Genomic DNA, 20,862 nt, shown 5'->3' with positions numbered 1-20,862 from the left:
GCTGCCGCATTTATCTTCCATCCCTCCCTTCCCCTCTTCTGTATCGTCATTCCCTCTGACTACACCGACCACCCATCCTTTCTATGACTTTGCTGTTGCCATGATCTCCTCCCTCTCTAGGATTTTCAATACCTCCTTTTCCAACATCTCCTTTCCTTTTGTTTCCAAACACACACCCCCTGGCACCTGTTTTGTGCGTTTGTATCCTTAGCACCTACAGCCCTTAATGAGGTCTTGCTTTATCAGTTTTTAAAAAACCTTTTTAGAGGAAGGCATCTCAGTGCGGCAGAGCCATTGCCCAGGGCCTGTTTCCTTGGACACACTCGCCCCACCCTGACCCACCCACAGGAATCCCATCCCATCCCACATGCAGAATGTCATGAATCATGTCAGATAGAATTCTGTTTTCATTCTGAAATGACATTCTACTATTACTGTTCCTCATGCTCAAGATTCCATTTTCCATCGCCAAGCCTTTGGTGCATTCCTCCCTGCCTGGACTGTCATTACCTCCACAACAGAGTTCCTAAACTCCTTTAAAGCTTAGTTTGGTCATCATATGAGACCTTTTCTTCTTCTTTTTTCTTTTTTTCTTAATTAGGACTGGGCAAAAGGGTGCTGTTCCCCAGGGTACTGAAGGCTGGTGGACTAGTAGCACTTTTACTTCTTCTGTAGGATAGAAATAACTCACATTAACACCTAACCAGGGGTAGGGACCAGTCCTGTTACTTCATTAGTATAGGGAACTCCCAGGTGAAGAAATGTCCTCTACGGGGGCAGCTAGGTGGCACAGTGGATAGAGCACCAGTCCTGGAGTCAGGAGGACCTGAGTTCAAATCTAGCCTCAGATACTTAACACTTACTAGCTGTGTGACCCTAGGCAAGTCACTTAACCCCAATTGCCTCATGGAAAAAAAAGAAAAGAAAAGAAAAGAAATGCCCTCTACCAATGCAGGCTGGCACCTTCTCTGAAACTTCCCATGTCTTACTTCCCATGTATAATGGGTAGCCTATTGCTTGCCTTCTCAATGGTTGGGGGAGGGGCTTCTCAAAGAAAGGGGGAGGATTTTAAAAAGTAAAAATAAATAAAAAAAACCCCAATTAAATGTAATTGAAACTTACAGTCTTAGAGAGCTTGGAAAGAGCATAGAAAGTTACATTGAGTTTCCCGGGGTCACAGCCATTCTGTATCAGAGGTGAAATGAGTCAGGATTTTCTAGTTTTAAGGACAACTTGAGTAGAGACTCAAGGTGTTTTCTTATTCCTTCAGTTGCTCCTGCCCTGCCCTCCAAAATGACTGTGCTTTTACTTTGTATGTATAAGACAGTTGACTCAGTATATGGAAGGTTGAACCTGGAGTGAGCAAGATTTGAGTTCAAATCTCACCTCAGAAAATCATGAGCTGCATGATCCTGAGCTAGTCACTCAACTGTTGTCTGCCTCAGTTTCCTTATTTGTAAAGTGGGGATGATAACAGTTGTGAGGAACAAATGAGATAATATTTATAAAGCCCTTTGTAAACCTTAAAGTGCTACAGAAATGCTATTATTATTGTATAAAAGTGAGTTATCATTGTTAAAAGAGTATATTGTCGAATTGGTGTTAAAACTTTTTGACTGTTGCTCTGCTGATCCCTTGTATCCAGTTTACCAATGAGCTTTAGCTGTTATTTCCTTGATAAAATGCATAAAATGTGGCCGGAGTCTTTGGAAAAATCAAATATGGCGGTGACCAAGTGCCAAGTCTCAGTCCTGTTCTTCAAGCTTTCTTGGGTCCATTGTGAAGGGGCATCACTTGTGATGATGACAGTAGGGATCAATAGACACCTCCCTCCTCCCAGGCACCAGAGAGGGCAATGTCTTACTTGACAAACTAGGAGCCTAACTGAGGCCACTTTACCTTCCTGTTTCTGGATGCTTGAATTGGCATTTCTAGGTTTTTTGAGCAGGGAGAGACCTTGAATGCAACTATTTCAATCCCCTCACTTAATAAGGAAACTGAGGCCCAGAGGGGGGAAGTCATTTTCCAAGGTCACACAGCTAGTAAAGAATAATCACTGGTATCATGTTGTTATCATTGTTTGGATAGAGTTAGAAAGAACCTTAGAAAGCTATTAGTCTAACTTGCCTCCTTTGGTTGTTGTTCAGTCATTTCAGTCATGTCTGACTCTTCATGATCTCTTTTGTTTTTTTTTTTTGGCAGAGATACTAGAGTGCTTTGCCATTTCCTTCTCCAGCTCATTTGACAGATGAGGAAACTGAGGCAAACAGGGTGAAGTGGCTTGCCCAGGGTCACAAAGCTAGTAAGTGTCTGAGGCTGGATTCGAATCCAGGAAGAGGAATTTCAATGACTCCAGGCCTGATTCTCTATGCACTGTGCCACCTAGCTGGAAACTGAAGTCTTGGCACATTAAATGATTTATCCAAGACTATAGGGTTAGTTAGTGACAGAGCCAGAATTCAAATCCAGGACCTTTGACTCTAAATCCAGGACCCTTAAGGTTTGCAAAGTGCTTTATATTCATTATCTCATTAGATACTCACAGAAACTTTGTGAGGTAGGAAACTGAAGTTGAGGGGTTAAGGGTCTAGTATCATACTGCTAGTAAACTGGGATTTGAACCCAAGTCTTCCTGACTCCAAGGTCTCTACTTAATCCAGTACATTGCGCAGTGTCTGAAAAATCTGGGATTCAAAACCAAATATAATGAAAGAATTCTAGAATCACAGGATATGGGAGATAAAAGGGACCTTGGCAGTCACTTAGTCAACCCATGTCCAAAAGAAATTCCCACTATAACATACGTGGCAAATTGTCCTCCAGCCTCTGCATGGAGTCCTCTGTGTGACTCTGGGGTCGGGGGGAGTCCTCTGAAGCTAAAGTCATAACTCTGTGCCCTGAATTACAGCTGCCTCTTTCAAAAGCAGATAGGTGTTAGGTGTATATGGGGGGGGGGAGGAGGGGATGGGGAGGGAGAGGGAATGAGAGACAGAGAGAGGAAGGGAGAGGGAAAAGGGGGGAGGGAGGGAAGGAGAGAGGGAAAGAGGGACAGGGTGGGGTAGTGTGTGAATGTGTGTGTGTGTGTGTGTGTGTGTGTGTGTGTGTGTGTGAGTGTGTGTAATAGCTTTCTCTCCCAAGGGCACTTGCCTTCTCCCTGTTTGGTTTCTTGTCCTCAGTGCACCATGTACAGCCCACCCAACGCATCCATCCTTTGACTTCTGGGCCCATGAATCTCCGGGCTGAAGAGACTCTTTGGTTTGCACTTCCCTTTACAGAGGGACGTCCTCCTTCCGGGGGTTTATATGAGGCTCCGTCCCCCTAGTCACTGTGGGGCTTGTAGAGACAACCAGTTTTCCAGAAAAGGCTGCTCTGCTCTGTTTCTCTCTCAAAGCCAAAGATTTCACTTCACATTCACAGCAAGAAGCATCTCTCTCCTGTTCTATGATGGGGGCTCAAGCCATTGTCTGGTTGGCTCCAGACTCAGAGATTCCATTTGCTAAGACATAACTTTCCACAAATAGCCCCTAGAGTGACTTAGCATTTTCATCTAACAGACCAGCCCCTCCCCTCCCCCCGACCCCAGCTTTGGGAACCACTGGGCTAGAGCAAGGGGCCAAATCTGAGAATATTAAATTTAACATGGATAAATATAGAATAATACACGTAGGTTAAAAAAAAATCAACTTAGCTATATAAATACAGGATGGAAGCAGCATAACTTGGCATTTAACTCCCATGAAAAAGTCAGATGACTTTAAGCTAGCTATGAGTCAAGATCACAGCCAACACCCCTAGATGCTCCCTGGGCTGCACTGAGGGAGGTACAGGGTCCCCAGTGAGGGTGGTGAGGGTTCGGCGGCTCGTGCCATGCTCAGGCTACCTCTCTGCTAGGTTTGGGGAGCCACATTTCAGAGACAACCCAGGCAAACACAGGGTCATGTCTGGAAGAGGCTGATCAGCAGCAGCAGAAGCTCAGAGACTAGGGGAAGGAAGTGAGGAGGGTGAGCCTGGAGAAGAGAAACCTTGGGGGTGACCATGTCAATCACTCTTTTTTTTTTTTAAGTGAGGCAATTGGGGTTAAGTGACTTGCCCAGGGTCACACAGCTAGTAAATATTAAGCGTCTGAGACCGGATTTGAACTCAGGTCCTCCTGACTCCAGGGCTGGTGCTCTATCCACTGCACCACTTAGCTGCCCCATGTCGATCACTCTTAAGGCCATACAGGTAGAAGGGAAGCAGCAGTTTTTAAAGGGTTGTCATGTTTGTTTGAAAGAGGAAACATGTTTGTTTGCTTTGGCTGCAGAGGCTAGAGCTAGGAGCAATGGGAGTCACTGAGAGGCAGATCTAGTCAAAGAAAACACTTCCTAACAACGGCCACTATCCAAAATTGGAATGGGCTGCCTTGGGAAGTAGGGAGGGAGTTACATTCTCCCTCATTAGAGGTTATGGAGCAAAAGCATGATGAATATTAGTTGGGCAAGTGGAAAGCCAATGCTTGTTTACATATGGTAGGGCAGTAGATAGAGCACTGGAGCTGGAGTCAGGAGAACCCGAGTTCAAATCCTGCCTAAAACACTCATCATTAGTCATGTGAACATCTCTGGGTAAAGTCACCTGCCTGCCTCAGTTTCCTTATCTGTAAAGTGGAAGTAATAATAGTACGTACCCCCTCCCCCAGGTTGTTTTGGGGATCAAATGAAATAATATTTGCAGAGCACTTCACAAACTTTCAAGTGCTATATAAATGTTGGCTATTTATTATTGTTCTGTGGGTTGGACTATCTAGCTTCTGAAGGTCCTTCCAGCTCTCAGACTCTGTGATTTGATCCTTTGTAATCTGGTTTCCACCCCTACCATGCTACTGACATAGTTTCCCTTCCCCAAGTTTTCTACAGACTTCCTAATGCCTCTTGATCAGTCCTCCTCTGTCTTATATAGCAGCAAGTCCACTCAGTGTCAGAAGACTTGGGTCCCAATGCTGCCTCTCCTGTTTCCCTAGATTCATGACCCTCAGCAAGCCATAACCTCTCTAAGCCTCAGGCAGCTCTCGATGACTGTAAGTAATAGATTGACTGTATTCTGAGTGGGAAGAGGGAACACAGACACCCAGTGAAGTGTCAAGACCCTCTATGGCTTGGCAAGAGAGGTGACATTTACATCAACAACGAAAATCAAAGGTAAAATTCATCCAATACAATGACACCAGGCAACTCTTCTTAGAACACCTCAGAGGATCACAGAGCTATGAGTGGGAGAAACCTTGCAGGACTTCTAGTCCCCCACCCTCCCCTTTAGACCTTGCCTAGCCTTCAGAGGACGTTAAGCAGAGACTAGACCACTATTTACTGGGGATAGACAGGTAGACAGATGGATGGAGACACAGATAGGCCTACAGATAGAGACACAGACGGATATAGGACTTCCTCTCTGACATGGGTTGAACTCAGTGACTGCTGAGGCTCTCGTTATCTCCCCAATTCTGTGATTCTATAATTTGGTGACACCATAATCCTCCACATTTGCAACTTTACAGGAACCACAGGAACTTGGTCTCATTTTCAAGGCCTTTCTTTTTTTTTTTTTTTTTTTTTTTAGTGAGGCAATTGGGGTTAAGTGACTTGCCCAGGGTCACACAGCTAGTAAGTGTTAAGTGTCTGAGGCCGGATTTGAACTCAGGTACTCCTGACTCCAGGGCCAGTGCTCTATCCACTGCGCCACCTAGCCGCCCCTTCAAGGCCTTTCTTAATCTGTTTCTCATGGAGTTTGGTAGGAGAGGGCAGAGGAAGCCAACTGATCCACCCAGGGACTTTGGTCTCATTAGTCTGGTGCTTTAACCAATAGAGCCAACTAGTTCCAGACTTGATTGAGTTCAATGAGCAATGAACTAAATATCTTTGGCCCTCTTTGGTGCCATGGATACTACAGAAATATACTTAAGATATGACCTCAGTGCTCACCTAAAATTCTGGTTTTTTGTTTTGTTTTGTTTTTTGGGCAAGGTGATTGGGGTTAAGTGACTTGCCCAGGGTCACACAGCTAGTAAATGTCAAGTGTCTGAGGTTGGATTTGAACTCAGGTCTCCTGAATCCAGGGCTGGTGCTTTATCCACTGCGCCACCAAGCTGCCCCTCACCATAAAGTTCTAAAGAAAAGACACAAGCCAGCAAGATTAATTCCACAAATACTGTAATCAGTGGGTAACTACTATATTTGTTGTTATTCAGTCATTTTTTAGTCATGTCTGATTCTTTGACACCCTGTTTGGGGTTTTCTTGGCAAAGATCCTGGAGTGGTTTTGCCATTTCCTTCTCCAGCTCATTTTACAGAGGAGGAACTGAGGCAAACAGGGTTAAGTGACTTGTCCAGAATTACCCAGTTAGTGTCTGAGGTCAGATTTGAACGTAGATCTTCCTGACTCCAGGCCTGGTGCTCTATCCATAACACCACATAGCTTCCTACTATATGCAAAATGCTAGGAGGAATAATTAAAAAAAAAAAAGACATGGGCTTGCCCTCATGGAGTTTATAGTCTAAGTCACATACACGCATAGCTAGAAACATGGACTCATGGAACCTTAGAACTAGGAGGGATCCTAGAGGTCATTTAGCCAAGATTTCGTGAAACGGCAGGATTCAGAGTGAGAGGAGAGCTTAGAGATCCTAGATCATAGATTTAGGGCTGAAGGGATCTTAGAATTGACTTAGCCCAACCTCCTCATTTTATGGATGAAGAAATTGTAGCCCAGGGGCAGCTAGGTGGCGCAGTGGATAGAGCACCGGCCCTGGATTCAGGAGTATCTGAGTTCAAATCTGGCCTCAGACACTTAACACTTACTAGCTGTGTGACCCTGGGCAAGTCACTTAACCCCAATTGCCTCACTAAAAAAAAAAAAAAAAAGAAATTGTAGCCCAGAACACTGTCGTGTCTCACATCAAGAATGCAGGGTCAGCTTCCTGCCCTGATGAGTCATAAGAGGAGGATCCTAAAGTTTAAAATGGTCAGTTACAGATCCCAATGGACTCTGCATTTAGCGTTTAGTGCTGGTAATGTAGAAATCACAAGTACTAAGGACAGTCACTCTTCTCTGCTTGCTACCTGGTGTAGTATGGGATTCAAGTAACTGGCTTCATGGGGACCCTTCCCCTTTCCCACCACACAGGGCAAAGCCACTCCTTCCTGACTAACCCAACCCCAACCTCTCCTTGACTGTTCCACAAGCCACTAATTTCTCCTTTCTGTGAACTCCTCTTATACTTGTAGGTCGTTTGTTGTTCAATTAATCTTTTCTGAGTCTAATGTTTTCTCAGTCTTCATCACCCAGACTAGGCAGTATAATTCTTGAGGTCAGGGTTCATATCTTACATTCAATTCAAGTCAACTAACATTTATTGAGATCCTGCTTTGGGACTGGCTTGCATTAAAAAAGGGAGAGTCAGAAATATAATGAGGGTGGGGTCAACGGGGCTTCGTTCCAGGGTGTGGAATTTAGAGGATGCCAAATTTAGAGAATATCGGCATCACTTGACACCCTCTACTCTAGCAAAAATAAAGCTTGGTCCCTGTTTCACTAAAGTCATCAGCTAGAATAGGAAACTACTAGATAGTGGGCTGGAGTAATCTCCTTTCCTGTTCTGTCCTGTCCTGTCTTGTCCTGCTAGACCAGGGGTTTTAATCTGGTACTCATGAACTTGTTTTTGAAATATTCTGATAACTATCTTTGAGAATAACTGGTTTCCTTTGTAATCCTATGTATTTTATTTTTGTTTTTGCATTTAAAAAGATTATTCTGAAAATAATAATAATTATTATTATAATAGCTAGATTTTACATAGTGCTTTAAAAATCATTACAAAGTGCTTTGTGTATGTTATTTCATTGGATCCTCAAACAGCCCTGTGAGGTATAGGGTGCTCTTATTATCTCCATTTTGCAGATGAGGAAATAGGAACTTGCTAAAGATCACCCAATGAGTAAGTGTCCAAAACAAAATATGAATTCTAGTCTTCTTGACTCCATGTCCCACACTCTCTCTACTATGACAACCAGGGTTCCAAAGTCTTTGCCTCCCTGCCATGGAGGCCCACAATGCAGAAAAGGTTAGGAATTCCTCTGCTAGACCCATGTTCTCTCCACTGAGGGTGCATGAGGTGCTGTTTGACCTGGCATGGTTTTGTGTACTTCCTTGGGGATAAAAATTCCTAGTTCTAGCTCTGAGTGCAGAATAAAGCCTAGCACAGTTCTGTAAAGAAGTCCCTACATTTCTGCAGTACCATGTTCCATGCTGGGTGCCATATTCTAGTTGGGCGATAGATATGTCGGAGAGCGTCTATCTAGAGGATGGCAGCCAGGATGGTGGGAGGCCTTCAATCATGCTACGTGAAGACCCGTTGAAGGCGCTGGGCATGGTTAGTGGAGAAGAGAAGCTGCCTTCATGAATAGCCTTTGAAGGGCCACCATATAGCAGAGTCTTAGCTTTATCTGGCTTGGCCCCACAAGGCAGAACCAGGAGCCATGGGTGGAGGTTGTAAAGTAACACCCTCAATAAGGTGAGGAAGGGGCACCATATGTATTGGCAGAGTAAAAAACCTACATTGATAAAACCATCGATTCCTTGAAGTTGAAGAGGAAAAAATGTTGAGTCCACAAATACTGTGTGTTTAATCCAAAGGCTTTGGAAACACGGGTAATCATGTATTCATTTCATCAAAAGGAGCTTTTTTCTTTCTTCTCTTAACAGAGAGGTGGGGGACTATGGGAATAGAATGTTTCATACACCATCAGATGCAGTTATCTAACTGATTCTTTTTAATTTTGTTGTTAATGCTACAAAGGAGGCTTCAAGACTGAGGAAGGGGCTGGGAGATATTTCTGGGATTTACAATGGTATAAAAACCAGATGCATTAATAAAGCTTCTTTTTAATCTTGTTTCTGGTTCAGTGGAAAGATTGTTTTACTCTAGAGCCAAAGGATCCAGGTTTAGATGCTGTCTTTGATGGTTTCCCTCTAAGAAATTCCCTGAGCCTCAGTTTCTTCATCTGTAAAAATGAAGAGGCTGGACTATATGGTATCCAAGATCCCTCCCAGCGCCAGAGAAATGGTGGTATACTCTTCCACACACAGAACGCATGTCCAATAATGCGTCATATAATAAAACAGGGCCAATAATAGCAATAAAACTCACTGTTTTGATTGACTGAGGTAATGTATGCAAAGTGTTTTGAAAAGCTCAAAGTACTACATAAATGTCACCTATTGTTATCATTGTTTTCACTGATTAAAAGTTTTATGGCCTAGTGGGAGGGTCATCGTACTGGGGACCAGGAGACTTGGCTATATTCTTGACCCTGCCAATCACTTGAGCAATTAAGTGCACTAGTATACGTCTCAGTTTCCTTACTTGTAAAAAAAAGGGGGCTTCATCTAGATCAGAGCTTAAACTTTTTCCACAAGCAACCCCTCTTTGCCCAAGAAATTTTTACGGGACCCTGGGTGTATAGGTATATAAAATAGGTATACAAATCAAACATTTACTACCAAATTTTTCTCAACCCCCCACATTCAGTTACTTGACCCTGTATGGGGGTCACAACCCACAGTTTAAGAAGATTTGATCTAGACGAACTCTAAGACCTTTTCCTGTTCTAAACCCTTATTTTAATCACTCACTGCCCAAGAAGATGGAGTCTGAGAATGGGATCTAGACTTCTGAATCACATCTTAACACAGAGGATGACAGTCTCCTGAACAGGGATGGAGTGAATCTAACTAAAGCTAGAAAGAATGGATTAGCTTAGTGTTTTGTAAATATAGCCTAAAAGGCTTTTGCCTGAAAAGGAGCAGAGAGAGAGAGAGAGAGAGAGAGAGAGAGAGAGAGAGAGAGAGAGAGAGAGAGAGAGAGAGAGAAAGCTACACATACCTAGCCAGCTAGATACCACAGAGAGCAGCTAACATAGAGGAAGAAGAATCATAGTTGAGACCCCTATGGGGAGTTTACAAGACACAAGATTCAAGGAAGGGGCCAGCCATAAAACCCACAGCCTCAAGTGTCTCTACAAAAAACAAAGTCTATACAAAAATGCAAAATAGGCAAAATGAACTAGTTATCTTAATAAGAGGAAGCAGATTTGAGCTCATAGGTATCACTCAGACTTGGTGAGCTGAGACATGTGGTTCTAGATGGGTATACCTTATCCAATGGAGCAGGAATGGGGTAAGGTAAGGTAGGGAGAATGTTGATCAATCAACATTTTATATTAATTAATTAATCAAGCTTTTATTAAGCAGCTATTATATGCCCAGAACTATACTAGGTGCTGGAGACACATGGATAAAAATTAAATAGTCCCTGCCCTCAAGGAGACTATAGTCTATTGGGGAGACAACATATACACATATATGTATGCATACTAGATAGATAGATGATAGATGATAGAGATAGGGATAGATTAATAGATGGATAGATAATAGATTAAAAATAGATAGATGAGGGGCAGCTAGGTGGTGCAGTGGATAGAGCACCGGCCCTGGAGTCAGGAGTACCTGAGTTCAAATCTGGCCTCAGACACTTAACACTTACTAGCTGTGTGACCCTGAGCAAGTCACTTAACCCCAATTGCCTCACTAAAAAACCAAACAAACAAACAAACAAAAAAATAGATAGATGAGATGATAGAGATTGAGGTAGATGATAGATAGATAGATAGAAAGAAAGATAGACAGATAGATAGATAGATATTAACTACACGGTGATTTTTTGGAGGAAGATACTAGCATCTGGGTGAATCAAAAGACTTCAGGCAGAAGGCCATGAATGTGTGAGCTGAGTTTTGAAGAAAACAAGACAAAAGTGAGGAGAGAGTCCATCCTGCTCTATGAGTGGCAGTAGAGTCCCAGTGATGGTACATGAAGTGTTTTTTGAGAGGAAGGGCAAGGAGGCCAGTTTGACTAATGTATCATAAATAATATAGCTTGAAAGGGCCCTGACTGAGAAGAGCTTTAAATGCTAAACATAGTCATTTTTTAAAATCAGAGGCAGTTTAGAGGAGTTTATTGAGTAGGGGACCAACATGGTCAGATAGATGTTTAAGAAAATCATTTTGGTAGCTCTGTAGAGGATGGATTAGCATGAAAAGAGACCTGAAACAAAGAAAACATCTAATGATGGTCACTGTAATAGTCTGGGCAAGAGGTGATGAGGGACTGACCTAGGCTGGTAGCTGTGTGAAGAAAGGAAGGGGACAGATACAAGAGAAGCAGTAGAGTCAGAAATGATAAAATTGGGCCACTGGTTGGCTATGTAGTGTGAGGGAAAGGAAGGATTTGAAGATGAAATCAGGTTGCAAACCCAATTGATTGGAAGGATGGTGTCTCCTCAACAGGAATAGGGAAGTGGGGCAGCTAGATGGCACAGTGGATAGGGTGCCGGCCCTGGATTCAGGAGGACCTGAGTTCAGATCTGGCCTCAGACACTTGACACTTGTTGGCTGTTTAACCTTGGGCAGGTCACTTGGCCTTCATAGCCCTGCAAAAACAAAACAAAAAACAAACAGGAATAGCGAAGTTTGGAAGAAGGGAAGTTTTTTGGGTTTTGTTTTTTTTTTTTGGGGGGGAGATAATGAGTTCTAATTTGGACATGTTGAGATTAAGATGCCCATGAGATAGCTAGTTCACAATATCTGGGAGGCAGTTTAGTGAAACGAGATTGGAGCTCAGTAGAGAAACAGAGCCTGGATATGTAGATCTTGAAATCAGCTGAATGGAGATGATAACTCAATCTGTAGGAGTTATTGAGAGAGGGCAGCTAGGTGGATAGAGTGACAGACCTGGATTCAGAAAGACTCATCTTCCTGAGTTCAAATCTGGCCTCAGACACTTACAAGCTATGTGATCCTGGGCAAGCCAACTCCTATTTGCCTTAGTTTCCTCATCTGTAAAATGAGCTGGAAAAGGAAATGGCAAAGCAGTAGAGTATCTTTGCAAGAAAACCCCAAATTGGGGCAGCTAGATGGTGCAGTGGATAGAGCACCGGCCCTGGATTCGGGAGTACCTGAGTTCAAATCCGGCCTCAGACACTTAACACTTACTAGCTGTGTGACCCTGGGCAAGTCACTTAACCCCAATTGCCTTACTAAAAAAAAAAAAGAAAGAAAGAAAAAAAAAGAAAACCCCAAATGGGGTGATGAAGAGTTGAACATGACTGAAAATGAACAAATGAACAACAGATTATTGAGATCACTAATCAACCAATCAACCAATCAATCAACAAGCATTTATCACAAAATGAGAGCCCAGGATGGAGCCATGGGCTACACTCACAGTTAGATGACATGATAAAGATGATGATCCAGAAAAGGAGCCTGAGGAAGAACAGCTAGACAGATGGAAGGAAAACCAAGAGAACAGTGTCACAAAAACTCAGAGAGGCAAGAATATTTGGAGGAAGAGGCAGATCAACAGTGTCAAGTGCTTCAGAGATCAAGAAGAATGAGGACTGAGGAAAAAAGTCATCAGATTTGACAATTAAGATATCCTTGGTAACTTTGAGGAGTTTCGGTTAAGCAATGAGATCAGAAGCCAGGCTGTAAAGGGCTGAGTGAGAAGGTAGATAGTAGAGGCAACACATATAGATGGCCTTTTCTAGACATTTTCTGGAAAAGGGAGGGAAGATATAGGACAATAGTTTGAATGGATGGTAGGGACTACTAAGGGTTTTTTGAGGATGAGGAGACTTGGATGTGGTTGTAGGCAGCAAGGAAGGAAATAGTAGATAGAGACATTGAAGATTAAAGAGAGAAAGGAGGAGTGTGAAAGGCAATCTGTTGGAGAGGTTGGAAGGACTGGGACTGAGGGTGAACATAGAAGGGGTTGACCTTGGTGAGGGGAAGGCCTACCTCTTCATCAAAGACTGGAGTACAATAAGATAAAAGAGGTAAACATTGCATTTTAAGAAGGTAAATTCATGGAAAGAAATCTATGAACTAGTCAAGGAAAATATGGAGGAGAGCGTTTGGGTGAAGATCAATGGAGGGGGAAAGAAACAATTTTGTCATTTTGTACTAGAGATTAGCAAAACAGATAGGGGAATTAGGCATGTTCATTGTTTAGAAAACAGATCACAAGCCAGGCACAGAAGCACATTATAGTAGTGATTGAAGACTTAAATTATCCACACATCTGTTGGTGCTCTCTTTGCCAAACTCAGAGCATTTAACGACTTCTTGACTTGACTTACAATATTTCATTCTTATAATGGTGGAAGAATCAACTAGGAGGAAACATTTTGATCTGATTCTCAGTAACTAGGAGGAACTGGTTGTTGGGGCAGAAGTGATGTAGGTGTGGATGTGGCCATTGATTCTCTGAGTTTGTGACAGAAGAAAGTCAGACATTCACCTTATATTTGGGGAGAGGAGATCTCAAAAGCTTCTAGGGAAGGATAGATAGGATTCCATGTACTACAATTCAGCTGTGGAAATGAATCCTGAAGAGGTAAGAGAACCAAGAAAGAAATTTTGAAGATGCAAAGGAAAACAATTTCAGTGAGAAGAAAAAAAGAGGAATTGTTTTAAGAGACCCATGTGGCCACACAGAGGACTCAGTAATAACAACAACAATAATCATTTCTATAGCTCCATAAGGTTTACAAAGCCTGTTATACATGTTATTTCATTTGATTCTCACAACAATCTTGGAAGGTAAGTGCTATTATTATCCCTATTTTACAAATGAGGAAACTGAGGCAGACAGTAGTTAAATGACTTGTCTGGTCTCACACAGCTAGTGAGTATATGAGGCTGGATTTAAATCCTGGTCTTCCTAATTGTAAGTCCTATGCTCCATCTACTGCATCCTCAGGCTGCCTTGTAACCAACTTTGATTTTAGAAAAGATACAGGTGTGTGTGTGTGGGGGGGGTAGCTAGGTGGCACAGTGGATAGAGCACCAGCCCTGGATTCAGGAGGACCTAAGTTCAGATCTGACCTCAGATACTTGACACTTACTAGCTGTGTGACCCTGGGCAAGTCACTTTACCCCAATTGCCTCACTTTAAAAAAAAAAAAGAAAAGATACAGGTGGAAAATGGAAGGAAAGGTAGGTAATGGATATTAGATACATAAGAATGACAGAACCCTAAGAGTATTGTGGCTGGTAAAGGAAGCAAAGGACCCCAAAAGGGGTTTGTTTTGTTTGCATGTTTGCTCTGTCAATATCAGGGAAGAAAATCGAACAAGGGTCAATGGCTATGTGGATATAGTGGTCATAACCCAACAGAGGAGCAGAGTTGTTGAATTCTCTGTTAGTTTTTGTGTTTCTGGGGAGGATGGCCCTTTCACTGGGAAGGACAAACCCCTAACAGCTAATAGGTAGCTGCCCTTGATGAATCCAAGTCATGTGGGCCAGATGACCTCTCCTCAGGTACTGAAAAAACTGGTGGATGTGATTGTTGAGCTAACGTCAATGACATTTGAAAAATATTGGGAAAAGGGGGGTGCCAGAAGGATGGGGAAGTGGCTAAATGTCCTGGTTTTCAAAGGAAGGCATGAAAAAGAGTCTGCTGACTAAATAGGCCAGTGACCTCAACTTTGATTCCTGGCAAAATTCCACAGCATGATATTAAAGAAATGGTGAGTGGACCTCCAGAAAAGGAAGCCGGTGTGGCGTCAGCAATAGCAAGTCATACCAGATTGATCATATTTCCTTTTTTAGAGAGTGACTGTGTAAGCAGATCAGGTGAAAGCTGTAGATATCACTTACCCAGATGTCAGCAAAGCTTGAGGTGAAATGTATCATCCTATTCTTGTGGAAAAGATGGTGAGATGAGGACGAGACCACAGCACTATGGAAGAGATTCAGACCTAGTTCAAGGATAGGACTCATAGAGAGGGCATTACGAGTTCAATCTAGAAGGTCTGCAATGGAATACCCAGGATTTGCGTTTGGTCTTGTTCCACTCAAAGCTTTTATAAGTGATTTGGATCAAGATGTAGATGGCATGCTTTTCAAATCTGCATATAATACTGGGCAAAGAGGGAGCTAAAGATTCAAGAGTATGGATCCAAAGCGTTCCTTCACCTGGGTAGTAGTTGCCACCCTGGAAACCCAACCTGTGAGCTAATGTTATGTGAAGTAACCAAGAGGGAGTGCTACATGTTGTTAAGTTGTATTTCAGTTGTGTCTGATTCTTCACGACCACATTTGGGGTTGTCTTGGCAAGACACTGGAGTGGTTTGTCATTTCCTTTTCTAGTTCATTTTACAGATGAAGAACTGAGGTAAATAGGGTTAAGTGACTTACCCAGGGTCACACAGCTAGTGTTAAGGAAGATGTCTTCCTGATTATTATTATTTTTTTTTTAGTAAGGCAATTGGGGTTAAGTGACTTGCCCAGGGTCACACAGCTAGTAAGTGTTAAGTGTCTGAGGCCGGATTTGAACCCAGGTACTCCTGACTCCAGGGCTCTATCCACTGCACCACCTAGCTGCCCCTGTCTTCCTGATTCTAAGCTCTATCCACTTTGCTACCTAACTGTCCAGTGCTACATGAAAATGACACAAATCTGGAAGGACAGCTAATTCTAGATGACAAAGGCAGGATTCAAAAACGTCCTCAACTGGTTAGAAAATTGGGTAGACTCTAGTAAGATGAAATTCAATAAGAATGGATTAAAGTCTTCTTTTTGGTTTTTGAAAATAAGATGTTACAAGTATGAGATGGAGTAGGCATGGTTAGATAGATAGCAGCTAATCTGAAAAAGATTTGTGGGTCTTAGTGGACAGCAAGTGAAATGAGTTAGCAGTGAGATGTGGCAACCACAAAAGCTATTTTCATCTTTCAGGAATAAGGAGGTGAGAGTCCTTCTGTACTCTTTAGGGCAGACTATGTTTGGAATATTGTGTTCACATTTTATGAAGAATGCTGATAAGCTGGAGAATGTGTGGAAGAAGGGATTCAGGATGGTGAAGGGCCTCAAGTTTATTCCATGTATGGGGAGTTGAAAGAACTAGAGATGTTTACCCTGAAGAAGATAGAACTCGGGAGGCACGATCTAGTATCTGAAAGGATGTTTTGTAGAAGGGAGATAAGACTTTCCGAGAGGGCAGAATGAGGAGGAATGTGTAAAAGTGACAAAGGACAATGTTCCCAATAACCAAAGATGTCTAAAAGTAGGATGGGGGGCAGCTAGGTGGCGCAGTGGATAGAGCACCGGCCCTGGAGTCAGGAGTACCTGAGTTCAAATCCGGCCTCAGACACTTAACACTTACTAGCTGTGTGACCCTGGGCAAGTCACTTAACCCCAACTGCCTCACCAAAAAAAATAAAATAAAATAAAATAAAAGTAGGATGGGCCATCTAGGGAAGTCATGGATTCTTCCTCTTAGAGATTTTCCAACAGAGACCGGATGACTGCTTGCTGGTGGCTCATAGTAGAGATTTCTTTTTGGGTCTAGCTTAGAGTAAATGGCTGCTGAAGTTCCTTCCAAACCCAAAATTCTTCAGTTCTCTCATCTCTAAGACAGTGATTCTCAAAGGGCAGTCTGAAGAAGAAAACTTTTTAGGTGGTCTTCATGGTCAAAATGATTTTTATAATAATACAAAGATGTTTTGATTCGATCTTGGTAGATATAAACCACACAAAAGAACAGCTGGGTGGCACAGTGGATAGAACACTGGGCTTGGAATCTGGAAACTCATCTTCCTGAGTTCAAATCCTGCCTCAGCCACTCACTAGTTGTGTAACCCTGGGCCAGTTACTTAACCCTGTTTGCCTCAGTTTCCTCATCTATCAAATGAGCTAGAGAAGGACATGGCAAAACACTCCAGTATCCTTGCCAAGACCCCCCCCTATCCTTTCCAAATGGGGAAATGATGTGCTGGACACGACTGAAATGACTAAAGAACAACTCATTTAAACAAAACCTCTTGGGGGGGATGTCCTCAATAATTTGGTAAAGGAGTCCTGAGATGTTCTAAGATCCCCTTCTGGCTCTAGAATTCCCTAAGCTCATGAGAAAGGTTTTTGGATAAATGGGTCACCTATTCCATTCGGCTGTCAGATTCACAAAGGGAAGAACCATGCATTTTTACCACCCCTGCTCAGTGCCTTGCACAAAATGAATTCTGCTTCTGTTGAACAAATGAATTAACCTGGCCAGCCTGCTCTGGTACATTAGGACAGGGGCTGAGGCCATATCCTCAAAATGTTCTTAACTGTGTCCACAGCATCATGGGGGCCCAAAGACATTCAATTAATTGTGCGTTACAGTCAATCAGTTCTGGGGCTACTCGGCTCTGCTGATTAAAGCACCAGGCTAATGAGGTCATGGCCACAGGTCTGATCCCTGGGTACACCGCTGCCACCACCATGTGCTTTGTTCCTCACCGTGGCCAGCTGTCATGGACACACATGCCTTTGGTCACAAGTGGAACTGGCCAAAAGAACACAGTACAATTCCATTCCTTAAAATGGAAAAACCAATCAAGGCCCATGTACCCTGCCTAATGTGCACCAAGAATCATGGGATCCCCAGGATTTTGGAGCTCTCGATTGGAAAGGGTACTGACTTTGGGTTCAGATCCTGCCTCTGACATTTACTATCTGTGAGAACTTGGGCAAATCCCTTGACTTCCTGGGCCTCATTTACTTATCTGTAAAAAGGGCAGCTAGGTGGCTGAGTGGATAGAATGCTGGGTCTGGAGTCAGGAAGACTAATCTTTCTGAGTTCAAATCCAGGCTGCGTGACCCTGGGCAAGTCACTTAACCCTACTTGCCTCAGTTTCCTCACATGTAAAATGGGCTGAAGATGGAAATAGGAAACCACTCACTCCAGTATCTTTACCAAGAAAACCCCAAATGGGGCTAGAACCCAAAATGATGGAACAAGCAAAAAGAGGGAGCTGGACAATATGACCTCCAACATCTCTGATAGTTCCAAATCTATGATCCTAATTCTACTTTGTCACCTTACAAAGACCAGGAACCTTGAGAATCATTGATATCACCTTACCTGGTGCTTTGAGGTTTGCAAAGAGCTTTGCAAATAGGAGCTTGTTTCATCCTCACAACAATCACTCCTATTATTAGCCCTATTTAGCAGACCAGGCAACAGAGCCTGTTTGAGGTTAAGTGACTCGCTCAGGGTCACCCAGCTAATAAATTTCTGATTTGAACCTTACTCTTCCTGACTCCAGTTCCTGTTCTCTCTCCTCTGTGTCACCTAGTTAGAATTTTAGAGCTGGGAGCACCCTTCAAAATGATTTTGATTTCTCAATCAAGAGAATGTGCTTCTCTTCCTAGAAATGTCAATATTGCCTACCAGGAAAGGAACACACATGCAGAGAATCAAGGTAGGGGAGAGGTGTCTGAGGCTAGAGTTTCTCTTTCTAGAGATTACTTTGCAATTCCCCGACTTATCTTTCTTTCTTTCTTTCTTTTTTTTCTGTCTCTAGAATTCAGATGCTATCCCAGCAGAGGGAAGAGGGTTAGCTCATGCTTGATATTATCAGTGCTGTTAGTAATCATTGTATGTATACAGTGTTGTAAGGATAAGACAAGATCTTATTTGATATGCCTTAGGTAAGAACAAGAAGTTTCAGTGACTTGCCTAAGATCATACAGTTGCTAAGCAGCAGATTTAGGACTTAGCACTGGTCTCCTGGTTCCAAAGACCAACTTTCTACCATGTGAAGTTCTTTCTAGAAGTTTGATTGCATCATAGGTATTGAGAAAGGAAGGTGGCCCAGTGGATAGAGTGCTTGGAGCTGGAGTCAGGAAGATCTGAGTTCAAATCTGGATTCAGAAATTTAAGAGCCCTGTGGCCCTGGGTGAGTCATTTAAACATTACCTGCCTCAGTTTCCTCAACTGTAAAATAGGGTTAATAATAACAGCACTTATCTCTGAGGGTTGTAGTGAGGCTCGAATGAGATAATATTTGAAAAGCACTTGGCACAGAGCCTGCAGTAGGTACTATATAAACGCGTGTTCCCTTTCCCCTAAACGAGTCAAATGACATCAAGAAAGAAGTTTTAAGGCTCAAGATAACCTGCACGTGCTCCTTCCTTTTGATATTCAGTAACTTCAGTTAAACTCCTCCGCTTGCTCCTCCCCACCTTCTCCCCACTCTTCACTATGCTGATTTTAAATCCTCTGCAAAATGGAGAGGGAAAGCACAAAGGCTTCCTTAACCTAGTCACCTTGGACAAGTCACTTAACCCGTAAGGCAGGTGTGGGAGACACTATGTCTATTCAGCGCGAACAACGTGACATTGAGAAGTTACAAGATCCCCTGTTAGTCGGCGTCGCGTTTGACCTCTGTCCCCCAAAGCAGGCAGAGCCTGAAGCCCCGGGGCGTGTGACGATTCCAGCTGCCCATCTGGGCCTCAGAGGGTCTGTGCATGTGCTCGAGACCTCCCAGTCTTGCCCACTTGCCCTCTTCTCTCCCACCCCTACTCCAGCGTCCTTGCTCCCTCACGATCCCCCCCAGTCCTCTGGAGTCCCTGAAGCTGACCTTGTTCCAGGTGTTCCCCCCGCACTCCCCCCACCTCCGCCGCCTCCCGGCAAACAGCTTCTTCCATTCATTTCCTGAGTGTGGCATGAGGCTGGGAGGAGGCAGGGGCATAGAGGGAGGGAGCCAGGCTCTCTGCTCAGCCCTCGCCGGTCTCCCCAGAGGGGCCCGGTCCTGCCCTCCCCTGCCCTCCCCTCCCAGGGACCTCAGTGGGGCAGGTCCCAGTCCCCTTACCCATTTCCTCCTGGGCTCTGCTGGAGGCTCCTCCCCTCTCCAGGTACCAGCCCAGCTGCTCCAGCGTGGCTCCACGCCCAGCCCTGGGCCAGGGAGGGGGGCAGAGCTTCGGGCTCAGGGAGGGGGCTCAGCCAGGCCTCTGATCACAGAACTCCCCCGGCCTCCCGGGAGACAGCTTTCCCAGCATACCGAATGCAAGACCGAACCGGCAGGAGCCACCGAGAGAGCGGAGGACAGCTGAAGCTGGTCCGACTGGTTAGACCAGCGCAGTCAGCCACTGGGGAGTATGGGGCTGGGGCTGGGGCTGGCTGGGGCGTGCCCTCCCGCAGGCACTGCTGTGCCAAGCCCGTCCTCTTGAGAGAGGGCTGCCTGGGTCACCGACAGCCCGGGGAAGCGCCCAGAGCCCCAGGCGCGCCTTGCTGGAGCTCGATCTCACGGCTGGGGCTGTGGATCCTTCCCTCCTCCTCCCCCTCCCCCAGATCTGTTTAGTACCTAACTAAAAGGGACGGGAAGCTCTCTGGCCTAGACCACTACAGATGTGTTCTGTTGGCACAGTAGAAAGTTGACTGGACTTGGCACAGTGGATGGAGCCCTGGGCCTGGAGTCAGGAAGGCCTGAGTTCAAATGTGGCCTCAGACACTTACTACCTGTGGGACCTTGGGCAAGTCACTTAACTTCTGCTTACCTCAGTTATCTCTTTCTGGAAACTGGAGATAATAAGAACAGCACCTACCTCTCAGGGCTGTTGTGAAGAGGAATGAGATTATACTTGTAAAGCACCTAGCACAGTGCCCAGTGCATAGTGAGTGCTGCATAAATGTTAGTTATTATCAGACCTGGGTTTGCACCCTACCTCTGATGCTTGGTACTGGCGTGACCTTGGGCAAATCATTTCACTGCCTCAATGTCCTCCGATGTAAAATGAGGGGCTTGGACTACACTGCCTCTGAAGTCCCTTCTGGCTCTGTGATCTTATGGTGCCACGACTTTGGGGAAAATCACTTAAAGGTTATAGGCTTCCAGTTTCCTTATCTATAAAATGAAGGGAGTGGTGGACTGGATGACTTCTAAGGTCATTTTCGGCTCCAAACCCATGAAATTAAACTCTGACTTTCCTGCTGCTTGG

At 44.1% G+C, this 20,862-nt stretch overlaps 1 protein-coding gene across 4 annotated transcripts in view; it reads right to left on the bottom strand.

The window, feature by feature from the left end:
- The window catches only part of PSD4 (pleckstrin and Sec7 domain containing 4), a 64,863-nt gene extending 44,799 nt beyond the window's left edge, over window positions 1–20,064 (bottom strand). For 2 of the 4 annotated variants that reach the window (XM_043986679.1, XM_043986683.1), the window contains exons 1-2: window positions 19,737–20,064; window positions 14,755–14,836 (exon numbers count right to left, since the gene is read on the bottom strand). The gene's annotated coding sequence lies outside the window, so the exon portion shown is untranslated. The remainder of the gene's footprint in view (window positions 1–14,754; window positions 14,837–19,736) is intronic. The other 2 variants (XM_043986681.1, XM_043986680.1) reach the window with 1 other exon arrangement.
- Window positions 20,065–20,862: the final 798 nt, after the last annotated feature.

Source organism: Dromiciops gliroides, chromosome 2 (assembly GCF_019393635.1).
Source record: "Dromiciops gliroides isolate mDroGli1 chromosome 2, mDroGli1.pri, whole genome shotgun sequence".
NCBI lineage: Eukaryota > Metazoa > Chordata > Mammalia > Microbiotheria > Microbiotheriidae > Dromiciops > Dromiciops gliroides.
The sequence above is the reverse complement of the archived record's forward strand: the minus strand, read 5'-3'. Positions and strand labels throughout refer to the sequence as shown.